The 17,524-nt window shown below is 41.6% G+C and overlaps 1 long non-coding RNA gene across 1 annotated transcript in view; it reads left to right on the top strand.

Moving 5' to 3' along the window:
* The first annotated feature begins 423 nt into the window (after positions 1-423).
* The window catches only part of LOC148146131 (uncharacterized), a 37,068-nt gene continuing 19,967 nt past the window's right edge, over positions 424-17,524 (top strand). The window contains exon 1 of the long non-coding RNA XR_015760784.1: positions 424-548. This is a non-coding gene — a long non-coding RNA (uncharacterized LOC148146131). The remainder of the gene's footprint in view (positions 549-17,524) is intronic.

Below are 17,524 nucleotides of genomic sequence, written 5' to 3'. Positions count from 1 at the left end.
TATTTTTGCTACAATACTCCACCAGGGGCTGTCTAACTTGTTTATTGTTTTATTTGGAAGAGTAGAAAGGAGGATTTTGAATCTGGAAGTTTCCTTTGACACTTGGGTTTTTTTTTACAATGCCCTGTGGGGGCTGTCAATACTAATTTTGATAACTTTCACTGCTGTTTTATTACTGCTGGTGGAAACACTATACCTCAATCAACTAGAGCCTAAACAACAAGTGACACTCCCTGGAATGCAATATTCCTTCAGTTGTACACTGAAGTGTCAGCATAGTTTTCTGCTCACGTCTTTGGATCGGTACGAACAAGGCAGAAGCTGTTACTGAAGTTGATAAAGGAAGAATGCTATCCCAGTGAGTGTGTCTAAGCATAATAACTGCTGTGCAGTTGCTGAGATGATACATGATACAATGTCTTTCAAGGTCTTAAACTAGAATTGGAGGTTTTGTGCTAAACAAAGCATGGCAAGGGCAATGGGGCATCTGGAACCTCAGGAGGTGATGGGACCAACAGTTTATTTCCTTAGTCAGTGAACTTTAAGAGGTGAGTTAAAATATAAAGCAATGGAAAAGAAGGTAAACTACAGTCGTAAACTATTTAGTGAGAGATACTGAAATATAGAGTTTAGAATGGAGAGAGATAAATAGATGAAAGGGAAATTCAAATTTCTTTGTTAAAATTTAACACCTTTACAAATCATTAGAAGTAAGTACTACATGGAGGAATGTGACAAATGAGTGAATGGTGCTGTTTCTGGCCGACAGACTGATAATTGGGTATGTGTATGGGTCTAACTGTTCTTACTTTATGGTGCATTTATTGAAAGTAATGTGCAAATATGAAAATTGGTTTTTTTAGAAAAGTCAATGGGTTGGTAGGATATAGGTCCAGTCACTGAGAAACCAATAACAGTGTGATATCAATTGGCCATCAAGTTCTGGATATTTGCAACTCTTTTCCCTTAACACATAGAATTTGCTGGCTGATCCTTTGCATTAATAGCTTTCATTCAATATGACGTTAATTTTCTAACAAAACTTGGCTCAATATTTCTTTGGTTATGGGAATCAGTGGTTTAAGTTTGAGTGCTGCAGGAAAAGAAAGCAGTGGAAGAGTTCACCTCTATTGAGCTCCAAAAACTAACTTTGAATATTATTCAGCCAACTGATATGGACGCTTGTTAATTTGCCAACTATAATCATTGAGTGGGAGAAATTTGGACAGTGTCAACCAATATCTCAGTGGGCCCATTCACAGTATAAAAGTACAACTTATGCACAAATTTGAACTAAATTGGCAAACTCATTCAGAAGCCCATTATGGTTGTTTATGTAGCAATTGCAAGTACAGTCGGGCTGATCCTCAGAAATGTTGGGTTTAGTCATGAACTGAAGCTAGGTGGTAGAAAGCTCCATCTTAAAAATCCTACATTTCACCCAGGAGGGATTGATGCTGACAGCATTCCAATTCTTCCAACTGGCATCATTGAGAAGTTAATATAAATTCTAGCATTTGAGATTGTAAAGAACAAGCGTTTAACCCCCAAAATCCATATGAATGACTATTTGGATGGTAAAATCCCATGGATTGGAAAATGAAAAGTAGACAAAGGGACTTTATGCATCTTTACTCGCAATTTACACTGTACAATATTGGTATTTTATGCTTTTTTCTTTAAGTTTGTCAATTAGATGCAAATTATGAGGCTATACTTTAATGAAGAAATTAATTCAGTATTTGACAACTGCAGCAAACCAATGATGTATTTGTATGAGTACGTGAGTCTGCAAATAGTGAGACTATGTTATAAAGGAAACATAGGGCATAATGTTTAGGGTTTGGATCCGAATATTTGGATCGTTTCTGGGTCCTGACTCTACACAGTGTTTTCTCCCAATGGGTTAATTGGACAATTAATGACAAAAAAAACATGCTTGGCATCCATTTAAGAATGGCATGCCAGGAAACAAAAAGGAACACCGTTCAGCAATGAGAAAGCTGCCCACTCAGGCAGCCAGAGATAACATTCATATTTCAAGATGGAGGCATCTTCTGAGCATTTTAAAATCTCTTTAATGACAGTGGCCCAAACTGACAGATCAGCAGTGGAGGGGGAATCCCACTCACTGATGTCAACTGCATTTTGAGAGGAGAAATTTTACTCTGCTGTTTGAGATTAAGTGCTTCTTCACATTATCATTGGACCATTGCAAAATTGGGATATCACCACAGGGTAGTCTGTTGGAGTGGTTAACCATTTCCCATATTGACAGTTGGATGAGAGAACTGTGCCTCAGGCGCACTAGCCCCAGTCAGTCACTGATCGACCACTCCTTCTATTGATCATGTTTATATTACTACTGCAAGCTGACCTGAAAAAATTCAGTCCACAGGAGACAACCTTAATGAGTCTCAATTGGCTGCCAATTGCTTTGTGTTGGTTATATCTCCATTCCTTATCCCAGCCTCCCCACACATGGCCTGCAGATGGCATTGGAAGTTGGCAGCCATGTCTCGGCCTAGTTCATTCCTCCATTCCTTCCTCCAGTGAGTTGACAAAATCTTGCCTCTGAATGTAAACATATGCAGAAGTGTTGCAGTGCCACTGTGCTCCAACAGTATCTGTTTTAGCTGCCGACAGCATTTTGCTTTCTGGGAATTATCTTTCTTTATTGTGAAAAGAACATCAATTATTTAAAGTCTGTCATATCTAGTCTTTTCAGAAAGATATTGAAGAATACATTTATTGTGATTATGAGATAGGCTATCCTTATTCCAGCTGCAAGAACAGTGTTTATTAAAGATAAGACATTCTTATCCATCATATATTTTGGATTTTCTATCTATTAAATTATCATGTGCATCACTTATCAAGAAAATGTCCTTAAAATTCTCTCTTTTACACAACTGAATCTGCTGCAGAACAAACCAAGAAGTAATAAGAATATTTTACTCAAAATGCCTCCAATAGGGTATTCTACCTGATGTGGCAATGCTAATCTTATTGATTTTAACAAAAGAAACCTGGCACGGATATTGTGTTGCTGAAGAATCCAACAGACATTATTTAACGCAACAAATTTAAATACACAAAAGAGGCAAGATTCGTGAACCATGGATAATGGAAGAAATCGTGTGACTAGCTAAGGTCAAGGCAGCTAAGAATAGAATGGGCCTTGGAGGAATTACAAGAGAGTAGGACCAATTTTAAACAAGGAATCAAGCGGGCTAAAAGCGGTCATAAAATAATTGTAGTGAGCAGAATTAAGGAGAATCCCATGGCCTTTAATTTATATATAAGAAGTAAGCGGGTAAGTAGAGAAAGGATGGTTTCACTAAAGGATAAGGAAAGTAGGTTGTGTTTCGAACCTGAGAAAATGGGTGAGATTGTCAATGATTTATTTTGCATCAGTGTTCACTGAGGAGAGGGACATGATGAATGTTGAGATTAGTGATAGAAGTTTGTTTACTCTGGATCACGTTGACATAAGGTGGGAAGATGTGTTGGGTATGCTAAAGGATATTAAGGTGGACAAATCCCTAGGACTGGATGGGATCTATCCCAGGTTGCTGAGGGAGGCGAGAGAGGAAATAGCTGGGGCCCTGACAGATATCTTTGTAACATCTTTAAACACAGTTGAAGTGCTGGATGACTGGAGGGTTGCTCATCTTATCTCCCTGGACAAGAAGGATAGGGATATTCCAGGTAATTACGGACCAGTGAGCCTGACGTCAGTGGTGGGAAAGTTGCTGGAGAAAGTACTGAGGGATAAAATCTATTTATATTTGGAAAAAATGGGCTTATCAGTGATAGGCAACATGGTTTTGTGCAAGGGAGATCGTGCCTTACCAACTTAATAGAGTTCTTTGAGGAACTGACCAAGTTGATAGCTGAAGGAAGAGCTGTAGATGTCATATACATGGACTTTATTAAGGCATTTGATATGATTCTCCATGGTAAACTAATAGAGAAAATGAAATCACATGGTGTGCAGGATGTTCTAGCTAGGTGGATAAAGTACTGGTTGAGCAACAGGTGACCAAGAGTAGTAGTTGAAGGGAGTTTCTCAAAATGGAGAAAGGTGACCAGTGATATTCCACAGAGATCAGTGCTGGGGCCACTGTTGTTTGTGACATACATATATGATCTGGAAGAGGGAATTGTTGGTCTGATCAGTCTATTTGCAGATAACATGAAGATTGGTGGAGTAGCAGAAAATATAGGGGACTGTCAAAGAATACAGGAGAATATAGATAAACTGGAGATTTGGGCAGAGAAGTGGCAGATGGAGTTCAATCCAGGCAAGTGCGAGGGAAGTCTAATTCTAGAGTGAACAATACTGTAAACGGAAGAGCCTTGTGAAAAGATGATGAGCAGAGAGACCTGGGAGTTCAGGTCCATTGTACCCTAAAAGTGGCTGCACTGATGGATAGAATGGTCAAGAAGGCATATGGTATGCTTGCCTTCGGACAGGGTATTGGGTACAAAAGCTGGCAGGTCATGTTAAAATTGTACAAGATTTGGTTCAGCTGTATTTAGAATACTGTGTACAGTTCTGGTTGCCACATTATCAAAAGGATGTGGATGCTTTGGAGAGAGTGCAGAGAAGGTTTACGAGGATGTCGCCTGGTATGGAAGGTGCTAGCTATGAAGAGAGGTTGAGTCAGTTAGGATTGTTTTCATTAGAAAAAAAGAGATTGAGGGGGTTCTGATTGAGGTCAACAAAATCATGAAGGATATAGACTTGGTGGATAGAGATAAGCTTTTTCCCAGGGTGAAGGATTCAATAACAAGACGTCACGTGTTCAAGGTGAGAGGTGAAAAGTTCAAGGGGGATGCATGTGGAAAGTACTTTACACAGAGGGTGGGAGGTGCCTGGAATGTGTTGCCAGAGGAGGCAGGCATGGTAGATTCATTTAAGGTGTGTCTGGATAGATGCATGAGTAGGTGGGGAGCAGAGAGAAATCGACGCAAAGGAATTGAGCAATAAGTTTAGACAGTGGATTTGGATTGGTTCAGGCTTGGACGGCCGAAAGGGCCTGTTCCCGGGCTGTAAAGTTTCTTCGTTCTTTGTCCTATAACATTTCGCAGATGCCTAGGTGTCTGGTCTAATATTAAAGGTAACCGCATATTTAAAAACAACATGCTTCCACACCAATCATGCATCAAGTGAGCAGATAACTGGGAGTATAAAACATTTAAGTTCACATGCTATAATGGTGATATTTTCATGAGTATATCTCAAAGTTATACTGACCATGAGGCAGAACACTGGTCTTCTTTAATCCTGGTCTGAATCGGTCATGAGGAGGAGTGCATGAATGAGAAGAATCCCGAAGATCTACCCATGCTCATATATAGTCCATTAATTAGAGATCCTGTTTGATGGGATGATAATCTATAGAAACAGGAAGGTAGTGAGGAAGAACGTTTGTAGGGGTGTGTGTGTGTGTGTGACTGTCTGTGTCTGTGTGTACACACACACACCCATCCCTACAAATGTTCTTCCTCACTACCTTCCTGTTTCTATAGATTATCATCCCATCAAACAGGATCTCTAATTAATGGACTGAGGATTGGAAAGGAGATAAAACATGGCCGATAACCTGGGCCAGAAGTCCAACAAAGGAGGATTGCCTTGAAATTGAACAGAAACTGTTAAGTGGTCATGTAGAGAAACATTTCTCCAAAAAAATGTTGGGAAAATTTGAGAAATTTTCCTGCAAATATTTCTCTCACTTCAAAATAAAACTTGTGATGTGAATGGAACATTTGAAACTGAGATTGATGTTTTCCAGTGGAAGGTTTGATGATTCTGGACCAGGGTTGGCAGGCAGTTCCATTTATACGACACATGAACTCCCTACATCTTGGGATGTCCATTTCTTTATACACATTTATCTTTGAATAACCCAAATTCTAAATGTTTCTTTCATAGACTTAACCTAAAACAGCACCATACAGCATCTCTTCCAACCTTTCAACTCCCAGGCTCCTACTATTGAACCTCGGTTTTTATGGTTAGCTAGCTCAAGAAAGTCTCCTTCCTTTCCAGCTCTGATTATCTTTAAAAAGGAAGTTGGTTTTAAGTTTTTAAACTATTTATCTGAGGTCAGAAGCAAAATCAGCTTCTTGCTGATCTACCAGTCCTCCATCCCAATTTAAAATGCAGAAACACACACCTCTATACAGATCAGACATGTATACAGTTGACTGCACAAAATTGAACTAATTATTTGACCCTGGGCAACATAAGAATAACTGTATAATTTCAAACGTACTGTCTGGTCTGAGTGCTCAAATGAAGGCTAACAACTGCCTGAATTTTCAGCGCTTTGGTTTGTGATCTCCCTCTTCTGGATCCTTTGAACAGATTACCATCTTGTAATTACACCCAGGTGGGTTTTTTTTAAGCTTTTAAGTAATTGAAAATATTGAACTGCAGGGAGAAATCAAATTGCGCAAATCAGCAATTAGCTAGTCAGGTGTAATATTTGCAGTGAAAGATTTAATTACAAGGTATGTAAATAAATAATTCATGACTCTAATACATTTGAATAAACCATTTTAGCAGAATGGAATGTATAAGAAAAGATAGATCTGATTTTGAATTGTGGTAAACCTCTGCAAACATTGGCTAGCTTCCAGAGCGTGGTGTTATGTGCAAGCTGGATGCAACACTTTAGAAAATGTAATTCAAAGTCTCATGGGTACATACGGTATATGCCAGAATTTTACCACGTTTGAGGACTTCAGCTATCAATGAGACTAGAGAAATTCAGGTTTTTCTCCCTGGAATAGAAAATTTGAATTGGGAGATTGAACGGAAGTGTTAAAATCTAATGGATTGCAATGTAATAAATGGAGGGGAGGTGGTGAATTATTTCTACTGATGGGAGGGACGTTATCAAAAGTATGGGTGTAAAGTAACTGGCCAGAGATCTGATTGAAAGGAGGAATAGAATTAATGCAGTGAGTTGTTGTGTTTATGATTGAACTTTGGGGAGGTGATGATACAGAGGCATGAGGGAGGAGCTGGGTAGAATTGACTGGGAAAGGAGCCCAGCAGGAAAGACAGTGGAACAGCAATGGCAGGAGTTTCTCGGAGTAATTCGAGAAACACAGCAAAAATTCATCCTGAGGACAAAGAAGCATACTAAATGAAGGATGAGGCAACCATGGCTGACCAGGGAAGTCAGGGACAGCACAAAAGCAAAAAAGAAAGTGGCAAAAGGTGGTGGGAAACCAGAGGATTGGGAAGCCTACGAAGACCAACAGACGACAACAAAGAAAGAAGCAAGGAGGCAGAAGATTAAATATGATGGTAAGCTAGCCGGTAATATTAGGAAAGATTGCAAGAGTTTCTTTAGATATATAAATGGTAAAAGAGACAAACGTGAACATTGGGCTGCTGGAAAATGATGCTGGGGAAGTAGTAATGAGGGACAAGAAATGGCTGAGGAACTGAATAAGTAATTTGCATCAGTCTTCATGGTGGAAGACATGTGTAATATTCCAAACATTCCAGAGAGTGGGACGGCAGGGATGTGCACAACGGCCATCACTAAGGAGAAGGCGCAAGGAAAACTGAAAGGTGTGAAATTGGATAAATTAACAAACAGATATTGCATGTCCTTGATAGGTATGTCCCTGTCCGGCAGGAAGGAAGTGATAAGGTAAGGGAACCATGGTTTACGAAAGAAATTCTATTTCTTGTTAAGCAGAAGAGGGAGACTTACGTGATGTTGAGATGAGATGGTTCAGTAGAGGCGATGGAGAGTTACAGATTAGCTAGGAAGGATTTAAATATTGTTAAGAAGAGCAAGGAGGGGACATAAGCAGTCTTCAGCAGGTAGAATAAAGGATAACCATAAAGCTTTCTACAGGTATGTGAGGAATAAAAGGATGATTAGGGTAGGAATAGAGTCAGTCAAAGACAGAAGTGGGAAGTTGTGTGTGCACCCTGTAGAGATCGGAGAGGTGCTGAATGAATATTTCTTATCTGTTTTCACTCAGGAAAAGGAGAATATTGTAGAGGCAAAGACTGAGATACGGGCCATTAGACCAGAAAGGATTGAGGTTAGTAAGGAGGGGTGTTATCAATTCTAGAAGGTGTGAAAGTAGACAAGTTCCCTGGGCCAGATGGGATTTATCCAAGGACTCTCTAGGAAGCTAGGGAGGAGATGGCAGAGCCTTTGGCCTTGATCTTTGAGTCGTCATTGTCTACAGGTTTAGTACCAAAGGACTGGAGGATTGCAAATGTTGTGCCTTTGTTCAAGAAGGGCAGTTGAAATGATCCAGGTAATTATAGACCAGTGGGCCTTACATCTGTTGTAGGAAAAAAAGTGGAAAGGAGTATAAGAGATAGGATTTATAATCATCTAGCAAGTGACAATTTGATTGGAGATAGTCAACATGGTTTTGTCAAGGGCAGGTCATGTCTCACAAACCTCAGAGTTTTTTAAGAAGGTAACCAAACATGTGGATGAGGGTAGGGCAGTTGACGTGTACATGGATTTCAGTAAAGCCTTTGATAAGGTTCCACATGGTAGGCTTTTGGAGAAAATGCGAAGGCAAGGAATCTAGGGTGATTTAGCAGTTTGGATTAGAAACTGGCTTTTTGTAAGAAGGCAGCGAGTGGTGGTTGATAGAAAATATTCAGCCTGGAGTCTGGTTACTAGTGGTGAGCCACAAGGATTTTTTTGGGGCCACTGCTGTTTGTCCTTTTTATAAATGACTTGGAAGCAGGCATAGGTGGATGGGTTAGCGAGTTTACAGATGACACTAAAGTTGGAGGAATCGTGGACAGTTTGGGAGAATGTTGCAGGGGGGACTTGGATAAGCTGCAGAATTGGGCAGAGATGTGACAAATGGAGTTCAGTGCAGATAAATGTGAGGTGATTCACTTTAGGAAGAATAACAGGAAGGCAGAATACTGTCAATGAAAAGTTTCTTGGTAGTGTGGATGTGCAGAGGGATCTTGGGGTCCATGTGCATAGATCCCTGAAAGTTACCACTCAGGTTGATAAGAAGGCATGTGTTGTGTTAGGTTTTATTGGTAGAGGGATTGAGTTCCGGAGCTGTGATGTCATGCTGTAACTATACAAAATGCTTGGAATATTGTGTACAGTTCTGGGCATCCCGTTACAAGAAGGATGTGGATGGTTGGAAAAGGTGCAGAGGAGATTTACCAGGATGTTGCCTGGTCTGGATGGAAGGTCTTATGGGGAAAGGCTGAGGAACTTGGGTCTTTTCTCATTGTAGAGAAGAAGGCTAAGAGAGGATTTAATAGAGACATACAAGATGGTCAGAGAATTATAGGGCCGACAGTGAGAGTCTTTTTCCTGGGATGATGACGTCGGTTTTATGAGGGGGCATAGCTGCAAATTGAGGGGTGATAGATTTAAGACAGATGTCAGAGGCGAGTTCTTTACTCAGAGTGGTAAAGGCATGGAATGCCCTGTCTTAGTTGTTGGTAAGATTTTGGAGTAATTGTGAAGGATGAGATTTCTGAATACTTGGAAGTGTATAGTAAATTAGGGCAAAGTCAGCATGGTTTCATCAAGGGGAAGTCATGCCTGACAAATCTGTTAGAATAGTTTGAGGAGGTAACATGCAGTTTAGACCAAGGTCAGCCAATGGATGTTATCTATCTGGACTTCCAAAAGGCCTTTAACAATGTGCTGCACAGGAGGCTGCTCAGTAAGATAAGGGCCCGTGGTGTTACAGGCAAAGTGCTAGCATGGATAGAAGATTGACTATCTTGCAGAAGGCAGAGTGCGGCAATAAAAAGGGCCTTCTCAGGAAAGAAGCCAGTGACCAGTGGTTTTCTGCAACAGTCAGTGTTGGGATCACAACTTTTCACTTTATACATTAATGATCCAGATGAAGGAACTGAGGGTCTTCTGGCTAAGTTTCCAAATTATACAAAGATGGGTGGAGGGGCAGGTAATATTGAGGAGGGGGCAGGCTCCAGAAAAAATTAAACAGGTGAGGAGAGTGGGCAAAGAAGTAGCAGATGAAATACAACATGGGAAAGTGTGAGGTCATGCACTTTGGTCGGAAGAATAGAGGCATAGACTATTTTCTAAATGGGTGGAAAAATCAGAAATCTGAACTGCAAAGGGATGTGAGACTCCTAGTCCAGGTTTCTCTTAAGTTAAACTTGCAGGTTGAGTCATTAGTTAGGAAGGCAAATACAATATTGGCATTCATTGTGAGATGGTTAGGATACAAAAGCAGGGATGTACTTCTGAAGTTTTCCAAGGCTCTGGTCAGATCACATGTAGAATATTGTGAGCAATTTTGGGCCCCGTGCCTCAGGAAGGGCATGTTGGCCCCGTGGGCGGCACGGTGGCCCAATGGTTAGCACTGCTGCCTCACAGCGCCAGAGACCCGGGTTCAATTCCCGCCTCAGGCGACTCTCTATGTGGAGTTTGCACATTCTCCCCGTGTCTGCGTGGGTTTCCTCCAGGTGCTCCGGTTTCCTCCCACAGTCCAAAAATGTGCAGGTTAGGTGAATTGGCCATGCTAAATTGCCCGTAGTGTTAGGTGAAGGGGTAAATGTAGGAGAATGGGTCTGGGTGGGTTACGCTTCGGCGGGTCGGTGTGGACTTGTTGGGCCAAAGGGCCTGTTTCCACACTGTAAGTAATCTAATCTAATGAAGATCTTAATATATGAGGAAACTTTGATGACTCTGGGACAATTCTCAATGGAGTTTTGAAGGACGAGGAGAGATCTGATTGAAACTTACGGAATACTCGACGACCTGGACAGAGTGGATGTTAGTAAGATGTTTCCATTGGCAGAAGAGACGAGGATCTGAGGGTTCAGCCTTAAAGTAAAAGGAAAACCTTTCAAAAGGGAGATAAGGAGGAACTTCTTCAGCCAGAGAGTGGTGAATCTGTGGAAATTATTTCCACAGAAGGCTGTGGAGGCCAGTTCATTGAGTAGATTTAAAACAGTGATAGATAAGTTCTAGATTGCCAAGGGGATCAAAGGGTTACGGGGAGAAAGTGGGAAAATGGAGTTGAGAATCAATCAGCCATGATTTAAGGGCGGCGCAGACTTGATGGGCTGAATGGCCTAATTTGTGCTCTTATGGTATTATCATTATACTGTTAATCCAGAAACTCAGTACATGTTTTGGGGACAAGGTTTCAAATCCAGTCATGGCAGTTAGTGGAATTTGAATTCAACAAAAAAAATCTGGAATGAAGTATCTAGTGATGACCATAAACCATTGCTGATTGTCGGAAAAACCCATCTGGTTCACGAATTGTCCTTCAGGAAAGGAAACTGCATCCTTGGTCAGGCCTACATGTGACTGCAGACCCACAGCAATGTGGTTGACTCTTAACTGCCCTCTGGGCAATAAATGCTAGCCTAGCCAGAGGTTCCCGTGAATGAATAAAGAAAAAACTTAAACAAACGGTTTGGAATTTTTTTGTGAGTTGTGTGCGCTACATGATGGATGAGGAGAAGTGCAAGTGAAAGGGGTGGAAACACAACCAAAGCCAATTATGAGCATGCTGTGCAATTTGTTAGGAGTCCAGTTTGATAGAGGGAGCATTCATGCAATGCCAGACATGCGGTGGTGGGGTCCATTCCTAATAAATAGGGGAAGGCAGGCAAACTTATCCTTGAAAGAAATATCTAGGAAAACCAAAATTAAAGGGAAGTTTCTCACCATAAATTGAGTGGCCAGATGAGGTGAGGAGCTGCTATTTTAATCACAGACCAGTTCTTTTTATGTTTGATCCTGAGACATTCCTTATCAACAAGAATTGTGGGGGGCAGATCAGCCTGAGATTGGAGGAGCCAGTATCAATTAAAAGAATACATGCCAACAGTGAGGGTATTACCAGGAGAGTCATATCTATATTTAGCAAGGCCTTTTGACAAGGGAGAGGATTTTTTTGCTGTAGGCTTTTCAGGGTATTTGCCATGGGAGTAGGGTTGTGGACAAGGCTGGAGGAGGAAGCAACAAGGGGGTTGGGGAGGAGGAATGGAGAATAGGAAACTCAAATGAAGTGGATGTTAGAAGATAATTACAAAGGAGAATGAAACTGCAAGTTTGAGATGAAGCTGCTAAAAGACAGAGTGCAGATTTAAACCTTTCAACAAAAACGTGTCTGCGATCCAGGAATTCTAGAAAACACTGAGGTATTGGATTCCTTGCAAACAAGTGTGTAATTTCCAGTTTAAAATTGCACAGGTTCAGGAGCGACAATACGGGGAAAATATAGTGGAGACTATTGTAATGAGCACTCTGTCAATCGTGACATTTAAATCTGAGATTAAAAACTAAGATGCAGGAAAAGGGGAAACTGATTAAAATTTTCTGACTTTGTGTCTATTTATGTGAAATGCAGTCGCTGTGAGTTCACCAGTTTGCAGAAGGTATATTTGGGAGTCCTAGCAATTTTTTTTAATGTAGAAGTGATTCAAAATAAACTTTTGTTAATTTATGCCTGTTATCTTCAGACAAATTAAATCCTGTGGTGGCAAGGAAACTCATGCTTTGCTTTGCGATTTCTGACCTAAGAGGTTTGAGAACTATTGAAGATGTTGATCAATTCTTATTCTGCTTCTGTGTGTATTGTAATATCGTATACACCAACATAAATGCAGAGGTATTATTTCTACTTTCCAGAATTTCCTGATAAATGAGATAATATGAATGAAAGAGACTGTAGCTGAGAAAAATGTTCAGGAGAGTTCTTGGATGGCAGGGCTAGGTAAGGGCTCAAGGGGGATTTATTTTAACTCATGCTATAGTTTGGTCACAGTTGGGGCTCAAAGACCTCACAGTGAGTGTCCGTCAACAGAGGGGTATTTGCTCAGTTGGCTGAATAGCTGTGTTCCACTGCAGAGTGACATCAATACATTCAATTCTCATACCAGCTGAGATCATGCTATGAAGGTCCCCTTCTTAACCTAAGCACTTACCTCAAGCATGGTGATATTAAACCACCACCAGACATCGCACTCTAATGGGAGAACATGCAGCGAGAGGGCAATGCATGACAGATAAAGTGTTATATGGATAAAAGTGAGGTCATTCACATTGGTAGTAAAAATAGGAAGGCAGATTATTATTTGAATGGCTGGAAGATGAGAGAGGGGAATGATCAATGAGACCTGGATGTCCTTGTACATCAGCCGCTGAAAGTAAGCACACAAGTGTGGCAGGCAGTAAGGAAGTACTGCAAACTGTATGTTGGTCCTCATAGTGACAAAATTAAATACAGGTTCCAGTTATATCACCATCACCACCACTCAGGGTGAGTCCAAAGGTAAATGTATAGACTGATACAGCTACCGCAGGCTCTGTTACACCTGGGACAGGAGATGGTCGCAGGAAAGGGGGTGTGGGACATTGGAGGGGCAGTACCCTCCTTTCTCTGTTTGCCCCTGGCTTCCATTTTTTTCCTGATGGCAAGTCTCAAGGTGTTTAATGCCTTCTCTGATGTTCCTCCTCCACTTTGGATGGTCTTGGGCCAGTGATTCCCAGGTGTTTGTAGAAATGCCGCACTTCGCCAGCAATGTTTTGAGGGTAAACCTGAAGTACTACTTCTGTCCACCTGGGGCTTTGTCGCTGTTCCCATTTGCCTGAGCACATAACTACCTATCTGCCTTTACCTCCCCTCCTCACCTCTCCTTCTCTTCCCATATCTCGCTCGACCTCTCCTGCTCACACAGCTCTGGTGACGGCAGCCCGACCACCACTCCTCTCATCTACTGGCTGCCTCTGAACTGGGTCTTCTGACATTAAGAATGGGGCCTAGCAGTGTCTACACAGCCTAAAGTTCTCCCGCCCACCTTCCATCTGTCAGCTAGAGCTCCTGTTTTTGCTGCAACTGTAGCAAGACTTTCTCGTATCCTATCCTATCCTATTTGTGGGCACACGGTGGCACAGTGGTTAGCACTGCTGCCTCTCAGCGCCAGAGACCCGGGTTCAATTTTCACCTCAGGCGACTGACTGTGTGGAGTTTGCACATTCTCCCTGTGTCTGCGTGGGTTTCCTCCAGGTGCTCTGGTTTCCTCCCACAGTACAAAAAAAATGTGCAGGTTAGGTGAATTGGCCATGCTAAATTGCCCGTAATGTTAGGTGAAGGGATGAAGTGTTAGGGGAGTGAGTCTGGGTGGGTTGCGCATCGGTGGGTCAGTGTGGACTTGTTGAGCCGAAGGGCCTGTTTCCACACTAAGTAATCTAAGCTAATCCCACCCCAGTCCATTGTTTATCTCACTCCTAATCATTTTTATAACAACCTCCCTCGCACTTTTTAATAACCTCCAATAATTTTACTAACACCGCCCAGTGTTTTTATAATGCCCCCAGTAATTTTGTGACAACACCCACCCCTCCCCGCTTAACCCCAATTCACCCAATGCTTATGTAATCCCCCAACCCAGTGTTACACTGATACAGGGCATTGGTGAGGCCACACCTGCAGAACTCTGTCTAATTTCAGTCACCTTATCCAAAGAAGGCTACTCTTGCTATAGAGGCAATGCAGTGAAGGTTTACCAGATTGATTCCTGGGATAGAGGAATGATGTATAAGGAAAGATTGAGTCAGTTAGGATAGTATTCAACGGAGTTTGGAAAAAATTATGGGGGATACCATAGAAATTTATCAGATTCTGACAAGAATAGACAGGTTAGATGAAGGAAAAATGTTCCCAGTGGTGGTGGGGTGCCCAGAACCAAGGATCATTGTTTAAAGTTAGAGGTATTTTCATACTTAGATCAGGAGAGAGTGGATAGCATGTAGAAATCGCTATCGTAGAAAGTGGTTGAGCTACAATTTTGTGTTTTCATGGAGGAGAAAGATCTGGCTCTTGTGGCTAAAGAGACCAAGGCATAAAACAGTATTGAGCTCAAAGATCAGCCATGAGCATAGTGAATGGTGAAACAGGCTCGAGTGGTTATATAACCTTCTCCAGTTCTGGTCTTCCATGTTTCTATATCCTCTGTGAATGTGGCTGTTTTATCTTAGCTAAGTCTATTAAAAATTAAGGGATTGACTTACAACAAGGAAGGTGACATCACTTTCAGATATTGTAGATACAACATAGAGCAGTGCAGCATAGGAACAGACCCTTCGGCCTACGATGTTGTGCCAAACATGACACCAAATTAAACCAATCCCTTCAGCCTGTTTATATCCCTTCATTTCTTGCATTGTCATATGCTTATCTAAACATGTCCTGACTCCATCTATTGTATTTGCCTCCACCACCACCCATGCAGCGTGTTCCACTCTCTGTGTAAAAGAACTTTCCCCTTACATCGCCTTTGAATTTTCCTCCTCACCCTAAATACATGCCCCCTATTATAAGCCATTTCAACACTGGGAAAAAGATTCTGACCATCAATCCTACCTATGCACCTCATAATTTTATAGAATTTTATCAAATCTCCCCTCCACCTCCGCTGCTCCAGAGAAAACAACCCTCGTTTTTCTAGCCTCTCCTTATAGCTCATACGCTGTGATCCAAGCAGCATCATGTTAAAGTTCTTCTGCACGCTCTCCAAAGCCTCCACATGCTTCATGTAATGTGGTGACCAGAATTGAATGCAATATTCAATGTGTGGCCTAACCAAAGTCTTATAAAGCTGCAACATGACATGCTAACTCTTGTACTCAGTTCCCCGGTCAACAAAGGCAAGCATGCCATATGTCATCTTTACCATCCTATCTACTTGAGTGGCCATTTTCAGGGAGCTATGGACTTGAACCCCATTAATGCAGTTCAGGGTCCTGCCATTTACTGCATACTTTTCCTTCACATTTCTTCTTCCAAAGTGCAGCACCTCACACTTACCCAGATTGAACTCCATCTGCCATTTCTCTGCCCAAATCTGCAACTGATCTGCATCCTGCTGTATCATTTGGCAAACTTCTATACTATCTCCAACTCCACTGATCTTTGTATCATCCATAAACCAACTAATCCACTAATTTACATTTTCATCAAAATCATTTATATATAAATCACAAATAGCAGAGGTCCTAGTACAGATCCCTGCGGAACACCACTAGTCACAGACCTCCTGCCAGAAAACACGTTTCTACCACTACCTGCTGCCGTCTATGGGCAAGCCGATTCTGAATCCATGTGGTCAAGTCACTGTGGATCCCATGCATCTTACTCTTCTGGATGAGCCTAGCACGAGGGACCTTGTCAAAAGCCTGACTAAAATCCATGTAGACAACATCCAACATGTTCTACCCTCATCGACCATCTTCATCACCTCAAAAGATTCAATGAAGTTCATAAGACATGACTTGCCCTGCACAAAGCCATGCTCACTTGTGCCTATTTAGGCCATGCTTTTCTGAATGTGTAAATCCTATCCCTAAGGTTTCTCTCCAATACCTTTCCAACCACCAATGTAAGACTCACTGCAATAGTTTCTGAATTAGCTCTATTGCTCTCTTGAACAGAGCAACAACACTGTCTACTTGTCAGTCCTCTGGGACCTCTCCAGTGGCCAACAAGGATATGGGACCCAACAATCTCCTCTCTTGCCCTCTCAATAACCTGGGGTAGATTCCATCAGTGCCTGTGGACTTATCCACCTTAATGCTTTTCAAGAGACCCAATATTGCTTCTTTCTTCATCTCAAAATGCCCTAACATACTAGCATGTTCCACTTAAACCTCACTATCCTCCATATCCTTCTCCAGTACCAATACAAAGTCCCTTTTACAATCTCGCTCACAATCTCTGCTCCAAGCTCAAGTTATTTCCTTTATCCTAGGGTGGTCCTACCTCCTTAGTTATCCTCTTGTTTGTAATATATGTATAGAATGTCCTGGGATTTTCTTTAACCTCACTTGCCAAGGGTATTCCATGGCCATTTCTTGTTCTGCTAATTTCCTGCTTGAGACCTTTCCTGCATTCTTTATATTCCTCATGGGCCCTGACAGATTTTATCTTCCTAAAACTTATATATGCTTTTTTTCCCCCTTTTGACTACATTCACAACCTTCCTTGTAATCCAAGGATCCCTTAACTTGCCATTCTTGTCCTTCTTCCTGATTGGAACATGCCAGTCCTAAACTCTGATCAGTAGGTGTTTAAACAATTCTCACGTCAAAGGTGCACCTGTTTGATAACAGCTCCTCCTAATTAACACTCTGTAACCCCTGCCCAATATTGACATAATTTGCCCTCTCAATTTAGTACTGCAAGGTCCTCATTTATTCATTATTCATCTTTATTCATAGCTACCTTAAAACTTAAGGAGTTGTGATCTATGTTTCCAAAATGCTCTCCCACTGAAAAGTCAGTCACCTGTCCAGGCTCATTTGCCAACTCAAAGTATAGTATGGCTCCTCCTTTAGGTGGACTATCCACGTACTGTTTCAAGAAACCCTTTTGGATGCACTTAAAATTCTGCCCCTGTCCAGACCTCTTGGTCTAAAGGAGTCCCACTCAATATTGGCAAAGCTGAAATCACCCACTATGACAACTGTTTTGATATTGCAATGTGATAAATGTT

This window comes from Chiloscyllium plagiosum, unplaced genomic scaffold (assembly GCF_037043375.1).
Source record: "Chiloscyllium plagiosum isolate Xiang-an unplaced genomic scaffold, Cpla_swu_hap1 HiC_scaffold_21, whole genome shotgun sequence".
NCBI classification, from domain to species: Eukaryota; Metazoa; Chordata; class Chondrichthyes; order Orectolobiformes; family Hemiscylliidae; genus Chiloscyllium; species Chiloscyllium plagiosum.
This window is presented reverse-complemented; position numbering and strand designations above follow the sequence as displayed.